Source organism: Sus scrofa, chromosome 2 (assembly GCF_054392235.1).
Source record: "Sus scrofa isolate SSC_HxYL_T2T_F1_AM1 chromosome 2, Sscrofa_HxYL_maternal_Yorkshire_Landrace_v2.0, whole genome shotgun sequence".
Classification (NCBI taxonomy): Eukaryota; Metazoa; Chordata; class Mammalia; order Artiodactyla; family Suidae; genus Sus; species Sus scrofa.
This window is the reverse complement of record NC_139384.1, coordinates 1,631,620-1,653,006: the sequence shown is the minus strand read 5'-3', so window position 1 is coordinate 1,653,006 and position 21,387 is coordinate 1,631,620. Positions and strand designations below refer to the sequence as shown.

Genomic DNA, 21,387 nt, shown 5'->3' with positions numbered 1-21,387 from the left:
GAGCCAATCTAGGCAGCCAAGCTCTTGTGCTCTGGAAAGGGGGCATGGCTGCCACCTGTTAGAGGAGTCTGTTTGGAAGGGGCACAGAGAGGGTGTCCCCAGACCAGTGGTGTCTGAAAGGCCCAAGGCGCCCACGGAACTTCCAGATGCTGTGGATTTCACGCGCACCTGGCAGGGCCCAGACCCCAGGGAGGCCGGCCCTGACTTCTGAGTCTCCTGAGGACCTGCTGTCCTCCCGGCCTGGGCTGACAGTGAGGCGGAGAGGGCACTCGTCCAGCCTTCTCCCCAGGTGACAGCACGGTGACACTCGGCTGGAGAGAAGTGGATGCTCTGTGTCTGCAGTAACCCCGGCATAATCACTGACTGCTTGAAACGGGGCCACTGCCACCGCCGGGGACTGAAGTTTTCATGGCGTTCCTTGTACAGCAGTTTAAACTTCAACAGTCTCGGGGGGCCGGTGGCTCCCTGTTAGACAGGCCGGCCCTCTCATAATTTGTGGGTGCTCTGCTAGTTTTGTAGTTTTCTTGGTGGTTAATTTAAAATTTGTTTTGGGGAGTTCCCGTCATGGCTCAGCAGTTAAGGAACTCCGACTAGTATCCGTGAGGACGCAGGTTCGCTCCCTGGCCTCGCTCCGTTGGTGAAGGCTCTGGCGTTGGCCTGAGCGGTGGTGTAGGTCGCAGACACGGCTCAGATCCCGGGTTGCTGTGGCTGTGGTGTAGGCTGGTGGCTGTAGCTCCGATTTAGCCCCTAGCCTGGGAACTTCCATGTGCCACAGGTGCAATCCTAAAAAGAAAAAAAAAATTATTTTGGCTTTGGGGTGCCAAGCATACGTTTATCCCTAATGGGGGGTTGGTGCACGTTGAAGGGCTATTATGACAAAAGTAACATCTTTGGGGGTCTGCCCGGATTCTTTTTTTTTTTGGAAAGGAGGCGGAACAGGCCTTGAGTTGGAGGAAACGCTTGCCTAGATGCCCAGGGCACCTTGGCGTCCCATTGGCCCCCCGCTGTCCACGGTGACAGGGATGTCTCCTGTCGAAGGCTGTCTCCTCGGAGAACGGCCCTCCCTGGGCCCTCTGGGGAGAGGGGCATTGGGGGACAGAGAGCCCACCCTCAGGGCACCGGCCGAACCATGCACCTGTGTCCTGGGCCCACCATCCCCCAACGCAGGTGGCACCCGGCCAGCTTGTTCTGTCCTCGGCGTCAGTCCCGCACTGGGCATTTAGTGGTGCCGGCTGTGTGCCAGATGCTATTCCAGGCACTGGCTGTGGGGAGCTGACAGCCAGGAACCCTTGTCTTGAGGACCTTGGGCCCTGGGGAGGGGGACAGATGCCCCCCATGTGATCACGCCTGTCTTGGCAAGAGAGGGCGTTCTGAGGATGCTTGACCTGGAGTCACGGGGCGGAGTCCCCGGAGCCAGCCCTCCGGGTGCTGCGAGAGCACGCGGGGCAGAGGGGGAGCTTGGAGGGACAGACAGGAAGCCGGTGGGCTGCGAGCAGAGGGGGGGAAGAAGGCTAGACTCTGAGGTCTGAGGTCTGAGGTCTGGCTGTGGTGAGGTCAGGGGGCAGAGGAGCTCACACTTGGGCCTGAAGGCCAGAGAGGCTGTACAGGATCCTGGCCGCCGTGGGCGTGACTGGAGGGTTTCCGCAGGGGAGCCGCAAGCCTGACTCTTGAGGCATTGGCTCTTGTGGTTTCGGAGGCTGGGAATGGTCTGCCGTCTGCCTGTGGAGACCCAGGAAGGCCGGCTTGGTGATGTCAGTTGGTCTGCGTCTGCAGGCGTGAGCCCCAGGGGGGCGGACGGTGGAAACCCCAGTCTGAGGGAGGAGGGGCTGGGATGAGCTGTGCCAGCTTGCGAAGGGGGGCAGGAGAAGGGCACGTGTTCTGTTCAGGCCTCGTGGCTGGACGGGGTCCACCCGCTCAGGGAGGCCCACCTCACCGCGCCCACCGACTCAGAGCTGATCTCACCTGCAAACACCCCCAGACTCCCCCAGAGGTCAAGTCGCATGTGCGACCCGGGGGCACACAGCCGTGAACGTCACAGGCAGCCGTGCATGGTTTGGGTGGCAGTGGGATTGAGGACCAGGGCACCCACATCCTGGAAAGGCTCCTGTTGTCGGCTGGACAGCAGAGCTTCTGTGCCAGCTCCTGGGACGCATGAACAAGCTCCCAGATTGAGGGGGACGGGAAGGACTTGCCACGCCTGCGGCTGGAGACCCCCCTTGCCGGGCCTGGCTGCCCGAGGTCGGGGCTGGCCTTGGGGTGGGGATCCAGCCGCCAGCACGGCTGAGCAGCAGGCCATCGCTGCCCAGTGGGCTTTGACCTGAGTCTTCCCCCCTAGTGACCTTGGGCTGGTCCCCCGGTCTCCTCTGTCTGCGGGGATGGGACCACAGGCCCGAGCACGGGGAGCAAGGTCTGGCCAGCGCCACCTTTAAGCTTGTGGCCTGAGCAGTCTCTGCCAGGGCCTGGTGACTCGCTGCTCTCCTGGGGCACACGTTCCATCCCCAGGGGGTGGGGGGGTCGGGGGGGGGGATCACGGAGCCCCGCCTCTTTGCCTTCGTTTCCTGTGGGAATAAACAAACGCCAGCTGGATGCGACACACAGGCTGTGTACACAGAGCTTGCTCTGTACGAGGAGTCAGCCACCTTCACTGCATTTGACAGGGACTCAAAGGCAGTCCCTAGGGGACAGATGTGCATTTAGGAAGCAAACAAACAAAGGGAAGCCTTGAACGTACGAAAAAACAGTCAGTGTACGAGACCCTATCATGAAAGGACTGAGGTGATAGGATCGTCTCAGCAGAAGCAGAAGGAACACTTGCCAAAACCCAGCACTTTCCGTGATGAAAACACCCAGCGCTCAGAAGAGGAAGGAATGCCCCCCACCAGGTAAGGGGCATCTACGGACCCACAGCCAGCATCACACCTGGTGGTCAAAGTCTGAGACCATCCCCTCAGCTGAAGAGCGAGACAAGGACCTCACTCTGCCACTTTTATCCCGCAGTGTCCTGGAGGTTCTGGCCAGAGCGTTCAGGCAAGAGGAAGGGAACATATCGGAAAGGAAGGCACGAATGGCCTCTGTTTGCAGATGACACGATGCTGTGTCTAGAACAGCCTAAGACACCCACACACATGGAGTTCCCATCATGGCGCAGCGGAAACGAATCCGACTAGGAACCAGGAGGTTGCAGGTTCGATCCCTGGCCTCGCTCAGTGGGTTAAGGATCTGGCGTTGCCATGAGCTGTGGTGTAGGTCGCAGACATGGCTTGGATCTGGTGTTGCTGTGGCTGTGGTGCAGGCCGATGGCTATAGCTCAGATTGGACCCTAGCCTGGACCCCATCCCTATGCCTCAGGTGCGGCGCTCAAAAAGACAAAAGACTAAAATAAATAAATAAAAATTAAAAAATCATCTTAGAAAAAAAAAAGAAATCCATATACACAAAATTCAAACTAATAGGTGTCAGGATACAAGATCAATATGCAAAAATCAATTTCATTCCTATACAACAGCAATGAGCAATCTAAACATGGAACTAAGAAGGCAGGCCCTGGAGTTCCCTGGTGGTCTAGGGGTTAGGATTTGGCACTTTCACTGATGTGGCCCAGGTTCAGTCCCTGGTCTGGGAAGTGAGACCCCTCATCAAGCTGCAAAAAAAAAAAAAAAAGAAAGAAAGAAAGAAAGAAAGAAATAGGAAAAAAAAAAGACAGACAATCCCATGTGTAACAGCAGCAAACAGAACAAAACATATTGGAATAAATGATGTAGCAAAGAAACATAAGACTTCTGCACTGAAAATTGCAAAACATTGTCAAAAGGAATGAAAGCTTTAACTAAATGGAAAGATCCTTGGGGTTCACAGACTTGAGACTGTTTTGTGCCAATACTCCCCCAACTGATCCCTGGCTCCAATGAAACCCCTGTCAAAATCCCAGCTGGCTTTGAGAAGCTGATCTTAAAATGATGTGGGAATGCACGACCCAGATTTGCCAAAACCATCTTGAAAAAGGAGAGCAAAGTTGTTGGACCACTTCTGGATGCAGACGTACTGCACAGCTTACAGCGATCAAGGCAGTGTGGTACTGAGGCAAAGACGGTACTGATCCGGATCAATGGGCTAGAGCTGAGACTCCAGGAATAAACCCTCACATTCATGGTCAGTCGGTTTGGACAAGGGCGCCAAGACAACGCAGTGAGGAGGGGAACTGCCTTTTCACCAGCAGGTGCCGGAAACAGCTGGATGCCCCCAGGCAAAAGAATGAAGCTGCACAGAGTTTCCGTGTGGCTGAGGGGGTTAAGGATCTGGCATTGTGACTGCTGTGGCACACGTTTGATCCCTGGCCCGGCAAAAAGAGAGAAGAATAAAGTTGAGTCCCTACCTCACACCATACACAAACATTAACTCAAAATGGACCATAGCCTTCAATGTAAAAGCTGAAACTATAAAACCCTTAGAGAAAAACATTAGTGTTTGGGACCATGTGTTAAACAACCATCTCTTATAAACGACCCCAGAAGCACAGCAAAGTAGGAGCAAGTAGGTCAGTTGGACCTGGCTAAAAGTTTGAACTTTCGTGTATCAGAGGATACGGTGTGTCGACGTGTGGGGGTTTCAGAATCACTTGTTTATGGAGTCGTTCAGTGAAGTTAAGTGACGTCGTTGTGAGCCACTCGATGATGGGGCAAAGACCAAAAAAAAAAAGGAAGAAGTTGTTTTTAGAAGTATAGTTGTCTGGAGGTAAGAATGACGCGAGCTGTGTCCCGGTGGCGGCAGAGCTCCGCTGCTCTGCCGGGAACCAGGCCGGGGGCTTATCAGTCAGAACGTGTGACCAGCTCTGGTGTGAGGACATGAGGACTTGATGGGCCGCAGTGACAAACAGGGCAGCAGTCTCTCCAAGGAGGTCAGCCTGCCGGCCAGCAGCCGCTCCGTCGTTCCCTAGCAACACGCCCTAGCAACAGGGGACTTTTATTTTCACGCTGGCGGCGGGGCATCCGCCGACATCCGCTTTAGGAGAAACGGAAACTTCGTGCAAAAGGTACATCTCAACTGAATTTGGGCTGTATTCCTTTCATCTCCCTTTGCCTGGAACAGCAATTCATCTGTCATTTGCTTGGAGCATGTTGTTGCTTTATTGGCTTGTTAAGGGACATTCGCATGCATGCCTGTGACTGCGTAATTCCCGCAGTGACCCTGTGTTAAAGAAACTATTGGCAGAGACGGTCTCCGGCTCCGAGCGTAAAATCTGCTGCCACTGACACGAATACCACCAAGGGGGTGGAGCAACACCCCGCGAGAGGGAGACGATGTCTGCAGATCCTGCATCTGATCAGCGATGCATCTGGAACAGGTAGGAGCTCCGAACCCACCAAGGCAAGCAACCCAGCGTGGAAAAGGACAGCGGAGCAGCGGAAGAAACAGTTTCCAAAGCAGATCTCATCCATAAGCGCAGGAGCGATCCCAACGCCCCGAAGAAGCAGGAAGGTGCACATCAGAACCCCTGTGAGGAGTCCCTCCCCACCCGCCAGGACAGGCCATCCCCAGAAAGACGTGACAGAAGGAGCGTTTCTAGGGGCGTGGAGAGGCCAGAGCCTTCAAGCGCTGCTGGCGGATGCAGGCATTTTGCACAACAGTCGGGCAGTTCCTCAAAATGCTCAGCCGCGGGACGCGGCAATGCCTGCGAGGTACGTTCCTGCGAGAAACGAAACCCCTCGCCCACTCAGACGTGTGTCCAGCCTCTTACCCACCGCGGAAGGGCGGAAACAAGCCCTCTGCCCGTCGGCGGGTGAATGGGTGACGAATAGGTGCACAAAATGCGGCGTAGCCCGTGCCCCGGGAATATCCTTCCGCCAGGAAAGGGCAAGAGGAACCGACACGGGCACCACTGTGGGTGACCCTGAAGCCACGATGCTGCGGAAAGATAGTCCGTCCCCAAAGGCCACATGTTACCCGGTCCTGTTTCTGTGTAATATCTGGGACAGGCAGGACCGTAGGTGGGAGAAGAGTGGTGGCCTGGGCCTGGGGCGGCGTCGGCATCGCTTCTTGGGGTGCTGAGATGTTAGACTGGGTTGGGGGCTGGTGGCACAGGTCTGTGAATCTAGAGGAACCATATGCTTTAAGTGAGTGACTTAACGTCAGTTCCAGGGGGTGAATTGCCTCTCAAGAAAGATGGAGAGAGAGAGGAAGCTTCGGCTGGGTTCTGACGGGAGGCCGTCAGCCCGGGGTAGCTGCGGGGGGCTAGCTAGGCGGGGGATAGGTTTGGGGGCGCATCTTTGGCTTTTTCGGGGTGGTCCCGAATTGGCGGCAAGAACAGGGAGCCGGTGGTCAGGGCTTGTGCGGGTCCTGCTGGGGGTCAGACCTGGTCTGCCGCTGTCCCTCCCGTGTGATAGGCTTGCCGAGGAGTGAGGAGCGTGCAAGGCCAAGTCGGGAAAGCAAGAGAAACGTGCGAAGGTGTCCAAGCGGATGGCTGGGCTCAAGCCGGCGCCAGCCCGACCGTGAGGAGATGCTGGGCTTATACGGATCTGCGGCCCGAGCGCGTGGCGCGCACTTGCGGTGGGAACAGTGAAGGAGGCGGAGGGGGAGGTCGGGGCGGGGTGGGGGGTCGAGTCCCAGGAGAGGACAGTTCATCCTTGCAGGTGGTGGGTTGATCCCTGCAGGCTGTTGTCTTCCTTGTGTCTTGCTGCCCAGTCCGAGCCTCCGCACTCCTGGAGAGGGTGTGCACCGCAGGGCTCCAAGGTCGACAGCCACATTTGGGGGGGGGGGTGTCTGTCTCCGTCCTCCTGGAAACCTGCCACCATGGTCATTCTCTGTCCTCGGGTCTCGGGTGGGAACAATGAACGCGCCTCCACCGGGTGCTGAGAGGTGGGCTGCGTTAGCCTGCGGGGTGCGGGGTGGGTGAGCTCCAGTCACCTCTGGGCCCCCTGTGCCCACCCGGCTCTCACCTGGGGGCCCTGCCCATGTGGAGCTCCCAACTCGTAAATTAGAGAGTTGGGGGGTCGTGGCGGGAGCTCCGGGGGGCCTAGAGGTGATGGAGGGCAGGGCGCTGGGCAGGGAGCGTCCTCTGGGGGCCTCCCCGCCCGGGGAAGAGCAGAGACCCCAGGCAGTGGGGACCGAGCTGGGGGAGGGGAGGGCTGGGGGCTGCGGTTATTGTGAGAGAGGTGGGCAGCCAGGGGACCCTGGGGTCAGGCGGTTGTCCTTTAGAAAGTGAGGTGACTGGGAGTTCCCGTTGTGGCGCAGTGGAAACGAATCCGACTGGTAACCATGAGGTTGCGGGTTCGATCCCTGGCCTTGTTCCCTGGGTTAAGGATCCGGCGTTTCCGTGAGCTGTGGTGTAGGTCACAGACGCAGCTTGGATCTGGCCTTGCTGTGGCTGTGGTGTAGAGTCCAGTTTGACCCTTAGCCTGGGAACTTCCCTATGTCCTGGGTGTGGCCCTAAAAAGCAAAACCAAACAAAAGTGAGGGGCAATAACTGCAAGAGTCCAGGCCAGAGGAACTGACTGCAGGATGAGGGGAGGACATGGACGGGGGGTCGCAGGCAGGGGGAGCCCTCCCTGCATCTTGGGGGCCAAGGAGGGGGCACAGATGAACCAGCAGAGCAAGGGGATGGTTTGGGGTTCCTGCCGGCGGTGGGGGGGGGCGTGATTAAGGGCATGGTGAGGTGTCTCTTAGGAGACCCCAGGGTGTGGAATCTGCTCCCGGGGGCAGTTTGCTGGGATGGTGAGGGGTCTGGCCGGGAGCTTTGGGCTCCAGGGTCTGCCCTTCTTGATCTGGGTGCAGGAGGGTGAGGGGCTCCGGGTGCAGGCAGGATGCTGCAGACGGGGCAGAGGCCTGGAGGCGGGGACCCACCACACCCACCCCCCACCAGCCGGGGAACCCTCAGAGCCACTCTGCCCAGGGCACTCACTGCTCACAGGGCCCCTCCCGATCCCAGGCTGGAGCCCGAGGGTGGGGGCGGCCTGGTTACTGCTTAGCGCCAGGACCCCTGGGAGGGTGGCGCTCTCAGCCCAGGGGAGCGGCAGGGGGCCCAGCCCCAGGGAGAAGGAGAGCCGGTCCCCTTCCACTTTGGGGACGGGGGCCTCAGGCCGAGGGAGGCAGGGTGCCCCTTAAACTGGCCCCTGGGTGCCCAGGCACCCAGCTAGGGGCTTCTGGGGTCTTTTGCCCCTGAACCAGCTCTGATACCAGTGCCTTGTTTATGTCACTGTGATGGGGCCACAGAGGGGACGCCTGGCCACAGCTGCCCAGCTGAGACCTGAGGGGGAAACGGTGCCCAGAAAGAAACGGATTCAGGCTTCATGGTCACGTGTGTGGAGAGGGGCCCCCCCCGGCCCAGGGGTGCTGTGTGTGCAGTGGGTCAGGTTGGGTCCAGCGAGAAAGGCAAGTTTGGTGGGAGGGGGATAGTTCAATGCCGGGACGCTTGCTGGGGGCTGGGGACGCCCAGGCTCCAGGGCTCCGGCTGGTGGACGTGGGGAGTGGGGTTGGAGCTTGAACCACAGGCGCTCCCCGCTCAAGAGCTGAGAGGTTTCTCTCAGGTGGGGGTCGGGGGCTCCTAACAGCTGCTGCGGACGAGGCGGGGTCCTGCCCCGGGAGACTGTGGCGGGTGGGGGGGGGACGCGGTGACACGGTTTTCATCCTTAAGATCAGGGAAAAGGCAGCACCACCCACAGGCCCGCGCGGTCAGTGCTTCACCCCCTGCAGGACGCAGCGCTGCTTCCCAAGTCCATCCTGAACAGTCAGACAACCGGGCAGAACGCTGAACCCTGGGACCAGCGAACGGAGCCGGGGGGGCAGCGGCGGGGGTGGGGCTGCGGGCAGGGGAGACCCGGGGCTCTCGAAAGCCCCTCTAAGGACCCGATAGCTGACCTCGGGCAGAGGGCCTCCGGGGAGGATGCAGGGCCCTGCTCTCCAGGGATTTGATGGCGACGCTGAGGATGGATTCGCGGTGGGTCGGGGTGGGGGAGATGGTCCAGGGCCCAGGTGGGCAGTGAGGAGGCTGGATGGACAGGTGGCATGCCTCTGGGGGGCAGCCCAGGGCATTGCCCGGGGGCGGGGGGGACACACTGAGGGTGGTCCTGCTGCGTGGGGGCGCAGAGGCCCTTTCCCGAGGGGGCACGGGTGCAGGGGAGGGGCTGAGTCTGGGGACGGCCGGGCTCCACCTCCCTCTGTCCGTCCTTCGCCCAAGTATGCCACAGCCTCTGGGAAGGCATGCTGCACCCCGGGCCGACATTCAGGGCTCCCCGAAAACCCCACCAGCAGAGGAGGCAGGGATGGGGGCCTGCCCAGGGTGGGCCCCCTCAGCATGAGACTGCTGTGCCTGGGCAGATCTAGGAAGTCTGGGTGCAGCCAGGTCAACTTTGACCTCAAACCCAGCTCAGCTGGCCAGGCCTGCCTGTGGGTCCCAAGGGATGGGACTTCCCGGGAGCCGGTCCCCACCCCCTTAGAGCTGAGGCACTGGGCCAGAAGTGCCCCACTCCCATGGGCCAGCCGTGGGGTCTGGGGAGCAGGTGGGCCCAGTGGGGACTGAGTCTTGCCCTGCCAGCCTGGCAGCAATGCCCGCTGGGGGTCTCTGAGCCTCCCTCCGTCCCCTGCCCTCTAGGCTCCTTGTGTTTCTCCTGGGGCCCATTCTCTTTCCTTCTCCATCTCTCAGTTCCTCTCCAGCCCCCTTCAAAGCACCAGCCCAGTCACAGCATTCCAAGAACTCAGGGCCATGGCAGTGGGGGCCCCGCCTGGGTCAGTCTCCCAGGGGGCCTGGGAGCCTTGGCCCTGGGGGGGCGGAGCAAGGAGCCCAGCTGACCCAAAGTGCAGACAGGGTGGGTGGTGGGGAGCTTGGGGTGGGGGAGCTGGGAGGCTGTGCCCCTCCCCACTGGGCCTGCAGCAGGAGCAGGAAGCCCCCACGCCTTGCCTCCCCAGAGAGCCAGCCTGTGGGCAGCATCTGTGCCCATTCTGGGGGCCACTTTTCTGGCCTGGCACAGACTAGGGGTTCAACCAACATTTGTAAACAGATGAGCAAAGCGCAAGCCCCTCACCTTCCTGGGTTGGCCGTGGGGGCAGGAGGACGGGACTCTAGGTCACTGGCCTCCGCGGGGCTGGGCACCCTCTTCCCCCAGCCCCTACTCCGGGTCATAGCTCTGCCCTGCTCCTTCCACCCCATCGAGCCCCTTGCAGAGGGCAGTTGGGGAGCCGTCCCCTCCCCCAGGCATGGCCAAGTGGGGTGCTGAGCCTGGGTCACCACCCATAGCGGCCCCCATGCCCCCGGGCCGCCAGCGTGCAGCTCTGTCCCGTTCTGCCCCCGTCTCTTTTTCCAGGAGCCCTCAGTGCAGGTGCCAGCGCAGGGCCACAGCTCCCTCTGGGCTGGGGGTCCTCTCTGTCTCCGTCTCCAAATCCCCACTCTAGTGTTCCCTCCCGCACCCCATCCCCGAAGGGCACAGGTGCGGGGGTCGTGGAGAGAGCCCCACAGACCAGGATGGGGCCACAGACCTGCAGGTCTCTCGGGTGTGGCCTCTCCGTCCTATTGGAGGCCCCCCCCGCCCCAGTTCCTGCTGGCGCATCCATGACGCTCCTCCACGCGGGCTCTGTAGCCCCTCTGAGTCCCCTCCCGGTGGGACGTCCGGTCCCCTGCACCCCACGCTCCGTTTGGGAGCACGGCCTCGCCCCTGCTGCTCTCTGTCCCGTGCTGGCTCTGGGACGCCGTGGAGCCCTGTGTGTGGGTGACGCCCAGCCCTCCACACCCACCCGCAGACGTCCTGTGCCCTCTCTGCTTGTTTGTTTTATTATCTCTAAAATGTTTTCTGCAAACCATCAGGAAACTTGATTTTGATGCTGAGAAACTTGGGAGGAGCACGTGGTTGTAGGCAGACCTCGAGTCCCGGGGGCAGGACATGCAGCCCAGGACAGTGGGGCACCTGGCCGGGCCTCCCTGGGGCTCCAAAGTCCCGGATGCAACTGCCCCCACTTCCCGGGGTGGGGGGGCTCGGCCACAGGAGCCCTGCAGAGCTGGTGCCACCTTGGGGGCGTCTTCTTTTCTTTTACGAGTAACTGTCGGACTTTTCCCATGGGTCCTGCTCCAGTTTCAGAGATGGGACGTCCGGTGGCTCCTAGGCCATTGTCACTTTCACCCTTGACCAGGGCAAAGGATACTGGCCATAGAGTTCCCATGGGGGTGCCGTGAGTTAAGAATCCGACTGCAGCGGCTTGGGTTGCCTAGGAGGGGAAGGTTCAATCCCCAGCCCGGGCAGTGGGTTAGAAGGATCTGGTTTGCCAGGACTTCAGTGCAGGTCACAGCTGTGGCTCAGATTCAGTCTCTGGCCCGGGAACTTCCATGTGTCGTAAAATTAAAAACAGCCACCACAACAAAACCCAGGGTGCTGGCCAGACCCTGACCCTCTGCAGGGGCCCCAGGGCCCAAGGTCCTGAGGGGCAGAAACGGACACCTGCCCGTAAGGAAGGGCCTTGGTCCCGCTTCGCCAGAGGCCACGCCCGTAGCACCTGAGCGGGGGCCCGGGGTGGGGGGGCCGGGGCCCCGACGGCCCGACGGACGGAGCACCTGTGCTGGGGGTGGGGTTGACCTTCCCGGAGCCTTCGGCCCGAGGCGCAGGGTGTCTGCCCCCCCCCTCACCATCCAGCCTGACCCCCTGCATCACACCTGCTGGTCTGCTTCCACCCTGGGTGGGGGGAGGTTACGGGGCGAGTTGTGTCCCCGCCAAGTTCATATGTGGCATCCTAAGCCCTCGTACCTCGCATGTGATCGCACTGGGAGAAGGGGCTTCGCAATGGGAGCGAAGTTATTCAGCTCGCGGGGGGGGGTCACCCCGCATCTCAAGGGATCCTAAATCCAGGGACAAGTCCTCGCGGAGGAGAAGACTCGGGGCGACTGGTCACATGAGGACGAAGGCCGAGGCCCAGGGGTGCTTGTCCAAGCCAGGAACCCACAGGTCACCGGAAACCACCAGGAACTCGGAGGAGGCCTGGACCAGACTCTCGCTGGCGGCCCTGGGAGCCGGCCGAGCCTGCACTTGACCTTCTGGACTTGCAGCCTCCAGGCTGTTAGCAAACAAACAATGCGGTCTGGTTCGCCCAGGCCGAGCTGACGAAGGCCCTGAGACTTGGGTCCTGTTGTCCCCGGCTGTCCGGCAATGACTGCCCTCCAGGCACCTTTGGGGGCTGAGATCCTAAGTCCACACCCTTGGCAGTGCTCCCCCGAGTCCGACTTCTGCGGCCTCGCCCAGCCCTTGACGAGGTCCTGCAGCTTCCTCTGTGTCTTGTCTAAACCAGCTCAGGATTGTGGCAGCCTTGGCCCCGCAGGGGGAGGTGGGGCAGAATTCCACCCCATTACATGGACAGAAGCCACGAGGGAGGGTTCGCCGGCTGGGTCGAGCTGCCTGGGCTGCAGGGGTCCCCGTCATTTGGAACCCACACTTATTCTGTGTATGTTCGTATTTCTGGGGGAGCTTCGCATTTGAGTGAGTAGACTGAATAAAGCAGATGGCCTGCCCCAGCCTGATGGGCCTTACCCAATCAGTTGAAGGCCCGGAACAAAAGGCTGAGTAAGAGGGGACCCCTCCAGCCTGACGAAGGAGCTGAGATAGTCTTTCCCTGCCTTCTGACTCAGACTGAAATTTGGGCCCTTCCCCGTCTCGAGCCCGCTGGCTTTTGGGCTGGAACTCATGCCATCTGCTCCCTTGGGCCCCCAAGCCGCCGACCACAGGTCGCCGACTCCTCAGCCTCCGTCACTGCGTGAGCCAGTCCTTGTCAGCAGTGTCCTTGTACGTACACACAGTCCATCGGTTCTGTTTCTCTAGAGAACCCTGATGAATTTCTCCAAGAGTCTGACACCCGCAGGGGACCGCGTTTCCATCCTCGGAGCCAGGTGTGCGGGATCCGGGGAGGACGGGCTCCTGGCCTTCTTCTCCAGCGCAGCCCGGTCCATCCCAGGTGGGCCAACACCCTGCACCCCGCTGGCCTCCCATCCCAGCAACCTCCGCCCCAGCCGTGAGTGGGCAAGGCCATTGTCACCCCTCGGGACTTGTCAGCCTCTGAGACTGAAGATCCCGGGCTCCCCTCTGTTGGCCTTGGCTCACCCCCCGCCCCGTGTGTGTCTCACACCCGCTTTGTCCGGACACCTCCTGGCCCACTGCTCCCGCCTTCGTGTCTTAGCCGGCAGTCCTCGTGCTGACCTGTCCCTTGCCCCTGTCCTTTGAGTCGGAATGGACACCGGGGGCCTTGCCATTAAGTCATTGTACCCCGGTGTTTCTGAGTCAGGAGGCCCGGGGTGGGGCCTGAGATTTGCATTTCTACCTTGTCCAGGGGCTGCTGCTGGCCCAGGGACCACACTTTAAACCAGACTCTCTCTTTTTTTTGTTTGTTTTTGTTTTTTTTAGGGCCGTACTCCCAACATATGGAGGTTCCCAGGCTAGGGGTCCAGTCGGAGCTACAGCTTCCGGCCCTGCACCACAGGCACAGCCACGCCAGATCCGAGCCGTGTCTGCAATCTACACCATAGCTCATGGCAACGCCAGCTCCTTAACCCACTGAGCAAGGCCAGAGATCAAACCTGCAACCTCATGGCTCCTAGTCGGATTCATTTCCACTGTGCCATGATGGGAACTCTGCAACTAGACTGTCTTGGTAACAAATACGCCCTGAGGAGTTCCTGTTGCAGCTCAGCTGTGATGAACCTGACTGGTATCCATGAGGATGCGGGTTCGATCCCTGGCCTCGCTCAGTGGGTTAAGGATCCAGTGCTTCTGTGAGCTATGGTGTAGGTCTCAGCGGTGGCTCGGATCTGGTGTTGCTGTGGCTGTGCTGTAGGCCGGCAGCTGCAGCTCCAATGCAATCCCTAGCCTGGGGACCTCCATGTGCCGTGGGTGCAGGCCTAAAAAGCAAAAAAAGAAGAAAAAGAAAAAACTGTACATCCCGAAGTGTCAGTTGTTTATTCCCACTCATGCAGTCTCACAGGGGCTAGTAGCTCTTCACATCTTTTGTTTTTGGAAACTTACGGCCTCCAAGGTCACCTTGAAAGGGGGGATCACGTGGGAAGGGGCTTACGTCCCTTCGCCTCAAATCTCACTGGTCGGAACCTGTCATGTGACCCCGAATGACTACGGACCGCAGGGGAGGCTGGGAAATGCAGTCATTCCGTTTGCCCAGCACGTGGCCTTGTCTCTTCCATGGCGGCCCCTCTGCTCACCAGACAACTCACACTCACACACACACACACACACACACACACACACACACACACACCCTCGGCCTCTGGCTTCAGCGTCCACCTCCAGGTCCAGAATCCCCACGTGGTGACCCACTGGGCAGGGAGGCACCTCCTCTTGGTCCCGCAGCCGGATTTGAAAAGCGGCTTGGGTCACTGCTGTGGCACGGGCTCGACTCCAGGCCCGGGAACTTGGACTTGCCGGCGGAAGTAAAACAGTTGACCGTTTGTGTCGGTGTCCCCATGCCTCACCCTTCCCTGTGCCCGCGCTCCTGCAGTGGGACCTTGCAGGGCCCTCCCTCGGCGGCTGGGGAGCTTTCCCCTCGCCCCTGGTCTCGGTCATGGGACTCACTTTTGTTCCTGTCATTCCCAAGCCAGGCCACCCTTCTGGCGAGTGAGACAGCCGTGCGGGGGAGCTGGCCAAGGTGGACAGACAGCGGCCGACACCCTGACACGGCAGCGAGCCCCGCCGAGCCCAGGCAAGCTGAGCCCCCCTGATGCCGCACAGCGTAGCGCCCGGCCTCATGGTGACTTTTGTGGGTATTTGTTGACTTGGGTGTTTTGTTGTGGCAGCACCTGCTTCCACGGGCCTTTTCTGTCATTGTCGGGAGGGACCAGATGATGCGGTGGGAACAAATAAGCCCCAGACCTAAAATGATGTGGCGCCGGCTGAGCAGACAGGCTGCTGGCCGTCGAGCGGAGGGCAGAGGTGGGGACAAAGTGATCCTCGATGCTGGGACAGCGCTTGGTGAAAATCCATGGCCACGTGGCAGGTGGACTGCGAGGGAACCGAGCTGACGGCCACGGCAGAAAGTGGAAAACAGAACCTGTGTGGGTGTGTGTCCCGTGGGGGTGTGTCCCGTGGGTGTGACCTGTGTGCGTGTGTCCTGTGGGTGTGTGGGGGTGTGTCCCATGGGGGTGTGTCCCGTGGGTGTGACCTGTGTGCGTGTGTCCTGTGGGGGTGTGTGCGTGTGTCCCGTGGGGGTGTGTCCCGTGTGTGCGCTGGGGGCCGTGGCTGTGCTGTGGGAAGAGCAGAACAAGGAGGAGTAAGATTGGGAAAGATACCCCGTTTGCAGGCGAGAAACAAAAGTGGGTCTGGACACGGATATGGAAATTCAGAATCATGCAAGGCTGGACGTCAGCAGCTTCCAGAATTAGGATGTTAAGAGTTCGGCGACAGAGGCCGGGAACAGCCTCTGCGCCGGGGCCAGGGAGGTGGAGGTCAGAGAGGGGTAAGGCCTGCACCTCGAGCCCAGAGCCCTGGCGGCTGCTGTCGCTGCGGGAGGAGCGGGAGCCGCCGGCCCCGGGCCTTCCCTCGCCTGCGGGAGCCGCTGGTGGCGCGGGCCTCGTGGCTCTGGGGTCGGCCGAGGGGTGTGGGGAAGGGACAGCCACGCACCCCCTTGTCCCGTCTTGTCCCATCTTCCTTCTGTCCCAGCCTCACAGCTGCCCCAGCCTCAGTCCGGCAGCTGCCCCTCGTCACGGTCCCCATCCTAGACGCCCAGACGCGGGGACACGGCGCCCCTCACCCTCAGCTGGACACTTGGTTTTGCCCAACACACACACGCACACGCACACACGCACACACGCCCTTGTGCACACACACACACACGTGCGCACACACCCAGCTGCCCCCCCACCTATGTGCCTACACAACCGTGCGCACAATGCACACCCATGCTCACACCTATCTGCACGCGCACGCATGCACGCCCACACATGTGCGCACACGCGCATCAGACCTTGCCCGACGACCCCGCCCTTGCTGTCCCCAGGGCTGCCCAGAGGGGTGCGGGGAGGAGAGAGGGTTTGTCTCCCTTCCGTGGGACCTGCCAGCTCCCAGCCGAGGAGAGGCAGACACCGCTGCCACGCTGGACAGATGGGTCTGGAGCCCTGCTGTGTGTCGGGGGCCACCCCCCGGACACCTGCGGCCTGTGTGTGGGGGGGGCGGCTGCGTGACCTCTGCCCCCAGCCTGGTGAGGCCTCTGCCCGGGCCCGGGGCCTGGCTGCAGCAACCACGGTGCCCACCCTCTCCCTCCCATCCCCACGGACGTGCAGCCCCCTCTGGTCTGAGAGCGGAAGCCTTTGCCTTCCAGGGTCACCCTGACCCGTCTGAAGAGGCACGAGGACTCTGCCAGCCGCACGCGAGCAGGAGGGCAGGCTGCAGGTCGCGGGCACAGCAGGACCAGAGCACCTCCGGGGGGCGTTCGAAAGGTTGCCCCTTCCTGCCGCTGGCCAGGACCCCAGTGCTGCGCCCTGGATGGTGCACAGCTTATGTCCTGCCTTCTGCCTCCCACTGTCCTTCCCTCGTGCAGGGTGGGTGGGGAGGGGGCTCACGGGCCCAGGGGTCCCCTCTGAGGGCTAGGCCTGTGTCCTCGTGTGACGGCTGGGACGCTCCAGGGGCAGGACTGAGTCAGCGCCCGCCAGGCACTCAGACCAGCACTTGGGGGGCCCCTCCCATCCCTGGGGGCCAGGGGTGGCGCGGCCGGGCCTCCCCCTTCACGTCCTCATCTGTGGGACTGTGACGTTTTCACCTATAGGAGGGGCTGTGTCAACATGCAGGTGACGGGACCAGCGCTGCACGCCCAGGCGAAGCTGTAGCACCTGCCAGTACGTTGCGTGTCACCTCCCAGGGCCTCCCTGGGGGCTTTTGTCCAGCACCGAGAACCTGAGCGACCAGCGCACACCCAGGTGGGAAGGAAGAGGCCGGGCTGCCACACGAAGGCTCCTGGGGACGGAAGCCAGGCAGAGCCGTCATACCATCTGGCTGCAGCTCCTGGAGAATTTGCCGGAACCCTCTGGGGAGGCGGTGAGTCACGAGGGAGTCGTGGAGGCCTGGGATTGTTGGAAGGGCAGCAGGGGGACAGAGAATGTGGCAGGGATGTGGCCGGGGGCGCCAGGGCCTGTCTCAGGAGTCTGCTGTGGGGCAAGAGTGTCCCCAGCTGGCCCTGCTCATTGTCACAGGGTCAAGGACCAAGCAGAGCCAGGCCAGCCTTGCCGGGGTGCCCGGAGGATGGCGAACGTGGGGCCTGTCCCTCCACTCCTGGCCACGAGACCGTGTCCACCAAGGTCCAGGATGCCTCAGCGTTTGTCCCTTCGTCCCGCCCGCAGGCGGCGAAAGTCAGGAGAAATGCAGGTGAAAACACTCACCCCCCACAACCCCGAAGGAAGAAACCGTGATGGGACGTTAAAAACACCGGGCAGGGGCCGAGCGGCGGGAACCGGGCAGGCGCGGGCCCCGCAGACAAGGCGCCGCGCGGCGGCTTGAGCGTCACACAGTCCGGCAAACTGGATCCCGAGAGGACAAAGCCAAGGGCGCTACCTACAGCTTCAGCAGGGGATCAAGGTGATGGTGAGAGTGTGTGATGACGCTGGCGGTTCTCCAAACGAGGCGCGCGGCGACCACACAGCGCAGCGGGGCCCTCGGGCGTCTCGCCAAAGGAAAGGTACGTTTTCGTCCACTCAGAAAACCGCAGGCAGGTGTCCGCGGCAGCGTTATTTAGAGCAGCGCCTCGGCCGGGTTTTCCAACATCCGCCTCTAATCCCGAGGCTCTGGACACCAGCCAGTGTGTTCTGATGCCACGGGCCTGGGGTTCGTGTCGGGGCCCCTGGTCGAGGGCCCAGCCCCACAGGACGGCCCCCACTTCCGACGCCAGCCACATGTCCAGGGCCACCCGTGCTGCTGATGGACCGGCTGTGGATCGGGGTTCCCGTCCCCCCTCCCCAGGTTTGATCACTTCCGGGACCGGCTTGCGGGGCTCAGGAGCGTGTTTTACTTAGTACACCTGCTTGTTAGAAAAGACGCCGCTCAGGAAGAGCGGGGGGGAGAGATGCAGGGTCGGGGTGGGGTGGGGGGTGGGGGTGGAGCTTCCGTGCCCTCCTGGGTGCGGCCCCCTCCCGGCTGCCCACCAGCCAGAGCCCGTTGGTTTGGGGCTTCTCTAGAAGGTCCCTTTTGGAGGCGTGGCTGGTTAAACCACTGGCCACAGCGACTAACTCATCCTCCAGCCCCTCTCCCTTCCCCAGAGGTGTCTAATCGTGTCTGGTCTTTTCGGAGACCCGTGCCCATCCTGGTGTGACCTAGGGGTCTGCAGCACAGGTCATCTCATTAGCTGACAAAGGACATTTATTATTCCAAGATGCCCAGGGTTTTAGGAACCCTGTGCCAGGGACCAGAACAAAGACTACAAATTAATTTGTTTCTTTAATTTTTTTTTCTTTTTTTAGGGCCGCACCCGTGGCACACGGAGGTTCCCAGGCTAGGGGTTGCATCAGAGCTGCCGCTGCCAGCCTACATCACAGCCACAGCCACGCAGGATCCGAGCCGTGTCTGCGACCTACACCACAGCTCACGGCAAGACCGGATCCTTAACCCACGGAGCGAGGCCAGGGATCGAACCTGCAACCTCATGGATACTAGTCAGGTTTGTTACTGCTGAGCCACAATGGGAACTCCTAATTTGTTTCTTATATCACGGGTGCCCTCTGGTCTCTGACTAGAGCCACTAGCAAAACCACTGTAAAAGTCAAGAGATACTGCAGTTTCCACTGTGGCTCAGTAGGTTAAGAATCTGACTGCAGCGGCTCAGGTCGCTGTGGAGGCACAGGTTCAGTCCCTGGCCGGAGTGGGTTAAAGGATCTGGCATTGCTGCAGCTGCAGTTTGGATTCAATCCCTGGCCAGGAACTTCCATGTGCCGCGGGCGCAGCCATTAAAAAAAAAGTCAAACCACATTGGCACGTTGCCAGAGCCAGCCCAGTCCATCACCCTGTGTGAGAATGTCCCCAGGGCGAGGCCACACAGGAGCGGGCCTCACGATGTGGTCAGATTCCAAAACAGGAGTGCACCAGGCCCCGGCCCGCCTCTCAGGCCCTGGTGTATGTGAGCTGTGGGACGCCCTTGTCCCCAGCCTCTTTTGGGCACTGACTCCCTTCCTTCCAGCACAAGCCCACGGGCCCATCCCCTGACCCTTCACCCGCTGCCCACCTCCTCCGCGTGCACCCAGACTCCCGCCCGCGAGATGGGTAACAGGTTCACATGGAGCCGGTCTAGATTGCAGGCCGCTGTGTGCACCCAGAGAGTGCCTGCCCTCAGCCCACTTCCGTCCAAGCAGGTGCGGGGCTCGTGGGCTCTCCGACCCCTGGGGGACGCCGCTGCTCCTGCTGTCGGCCCCAGGTTCGCACAGGGGGGCGGGGGCAGCACCCCCCCCCCCACACACACACACCTCTTCAGGCCCTGACGTCAGGTTCACAGACAGTGACAGTTTCTCGCCCGAGGTCATCTCTGTTTCTGGCCCTTGTAGCTGCAGACCTGGTCATTTTTGGCATTTTTTTGGTGGTTTTTTTTTTTTTTTTTCTTGCTTTTTTAGGGCCGCACCTGCAGCATATGGAAATGTGGAAGTTGCCAGGCTAGGGGCCGAATCGGAGCTACAGCTGCCAGCTTGCCCCTGTCCACTCGTGCGGGGTGGGCGCCCTGCGGCCCGTCTCAGCCTCTCAGACCTGCGCTCAGGAGGGCAGCTCTGCCCGTGGCTGGGCGTGAGGCGCGGTCCAGCGAGTGCCTCGTGCTGAGGAAACCATGGTCGGCCGCCCAGACGCAACACGTCTCTTCCCGTCTGCTCACCGCTTCTGAGCCTCTGCGTCCAGGGTGAGCGTCTTCCTGTCCCCCAGGCCCCCAGCCTCAGCCTGACCCTCCAGCTTCCGGGCACCCCCTGCACCCCAGGGAGCCCGCCCCACAGTCACTTGCCACCTGGGTCTGTAGTTGGTGGCGGCCCCTCTCCTGCTGGCATTTTGTGCCTCGGAAGCTGTGGACCCATCACTGCGTCACCGCGGGGGCCCTGTCCACTCACCTCGTGCACCCAGGCGCGTGCCTCAGCTGAGCACAGCAGGCACCTGCTTGCCGATTCCAGATTCCAGCGCCTTCTGAACCTGCCGAGGCTTCCCCTGATGTTCCCGCCTGAGCACCCCCACGCCCCCAGAGTGATTTCCGTGGGGCCCTCGTGGGCGTCCCTTTAACGGGCCAGGTATCCGTAGCCTTCATGCTGCCCTCATGCTCGTTGCCGCTGCCCACGTGTCAGTAGAAACCCACATGCAGGACTGTGCCCAGCATTCAACCCTCCCACCGTGGCCGGCCGGCCGGCAGCCCGCCAGACGGAGGCCTGCGCCCTCCTCCTCCATCCAGTCTGGCGCCTTCCAGACAGCAGGCAACTGCCGCCCGCAGCTCCTTGATGGTCAGTGGAGAGCTGTTCGTGGGGCACCGTCTGCTGAATCCAGCCGCTCCCCGGGCTGCGGGAAGCCTCCCGGGAGGCCATGGCTCTGTCCCCAGAGTGTTCCTCCCTCGTCCTCTGGACGCTCTGGGCCCTTCAGTTTCTGTGATCATTCTCCGTCCTCCGACCCCGGGGTGGCTCCATGGGGTCTGACGACAAGGTGCTAAACCCCCCGAATGGAGGTTCCCTTGTCCAGAGTTCGGGCGTCGTGGCTGGGAGGGTCCCGTGGGCTCCAGCCCCGGTCTCGGCGGCGTGTGGCCATCGCACAAGACCTGCCCGCCCGGCGCCTCTGCTTCTGTTTCCCCTGCTGGTGGGGGGCTCAGGCCCTCTTACTGGTTCCCATTTAGCTGGGCCAGGGAACCCGGCTCGAAGGGCGGGCTTGCCCGCCTCCTTCGCGAGCTCGGGCAGGGGAAACGGCCCACAGGGGCAGAGCCCGACCCCCAGGCGCAAGCAGGCACCAGAGGCGCCGTCACTTCTCAGGAGCCTGTGCCGACAGCCCCGCTGTCCTCCCAACCCTGACCTTGAGTCCACCAAGCCCGGCTCCTCGCAGTGCTGCCCCTGGGACCTCACCTACAGGGTGTGGTTTCACTGGGGAGGGAAGCGCCCCCGGCTGTGGCCTCATATCCGTAATCCCCATGTCCTAAATCATGAAGTAAAGCCTGGCTGCACCCCTGCCACCCCTCACGCCCCGTACTCCCCCAAACCGCCTTTCCGATTGCCGGCTCCACCAGCCGGTTGGTTTTGGCTCCAAGGGCCTGGGGGCTTCTGCACCGCGGCCTCCCGGCCCATGTCCCGACCCGAGCACTGTGCCCACGCTGTTCGATCCCTGGCCTCGCTCGCTCGGTGCGCTAGGGATCCAGGGCTGCCGTGGCTGTGGTGTGGGCCGGCGGCGGCTCCCAGAAGGCTCTGGGTCTCCAGCAGACTCTCTTGTCGACTTCGAC

At 61.5% G+C, this 21,387-nt stretch overlaps 2 long non-coding RNA genes across 3 annotated transcripts; both read left to right on the top strand.

Annotated features, from left to right (window-relative positions):
* Positions 1-4,987: 4,987 nt before the first annotated feature.
* On the top strand, positions 4,988-18,906 carry LOC110259220 (uncharacterized). 2 transcript variants are annotated; one of them, XR_014836693.1, is made up of 6 exons: positions 4,988-5,029; positions 12,786-12,918; positions 14,570-14,670; positions 14,765-15,022; positions 16,751-16,997; positions 17,153-18,906. It is a non-coding gene; the product is annotated as an uncharacterized LOC110259220 (long non-coding RNA). The 2 variants fall into 2 exon arrangements; XR_014836692.1 differs by lacking the exon at positions 14,765-15,022 and having other exon boundaries at positions 4,988-5,675; positions 11,823-12,918; positions 14,566-14,670; positions 16,729-16,997; positions 17,153-17,915.
* A 646-nt stretch (positions 18,907-19,552) lies between these two features.
* On the top strand, positions 19,553-21,123 carry LOC146405014 (uncharacterized). The gene is made up of 2 exons (XR_014836694.1): positions 19,553-19,827; positions 20,090-21,123. It is a non-coding gene; the product is annotated as an uncharacterized LOC146405014 (long non-coding RNA).
* Positions 21,124-21,387: the final 264 nt, after the last annotated feature.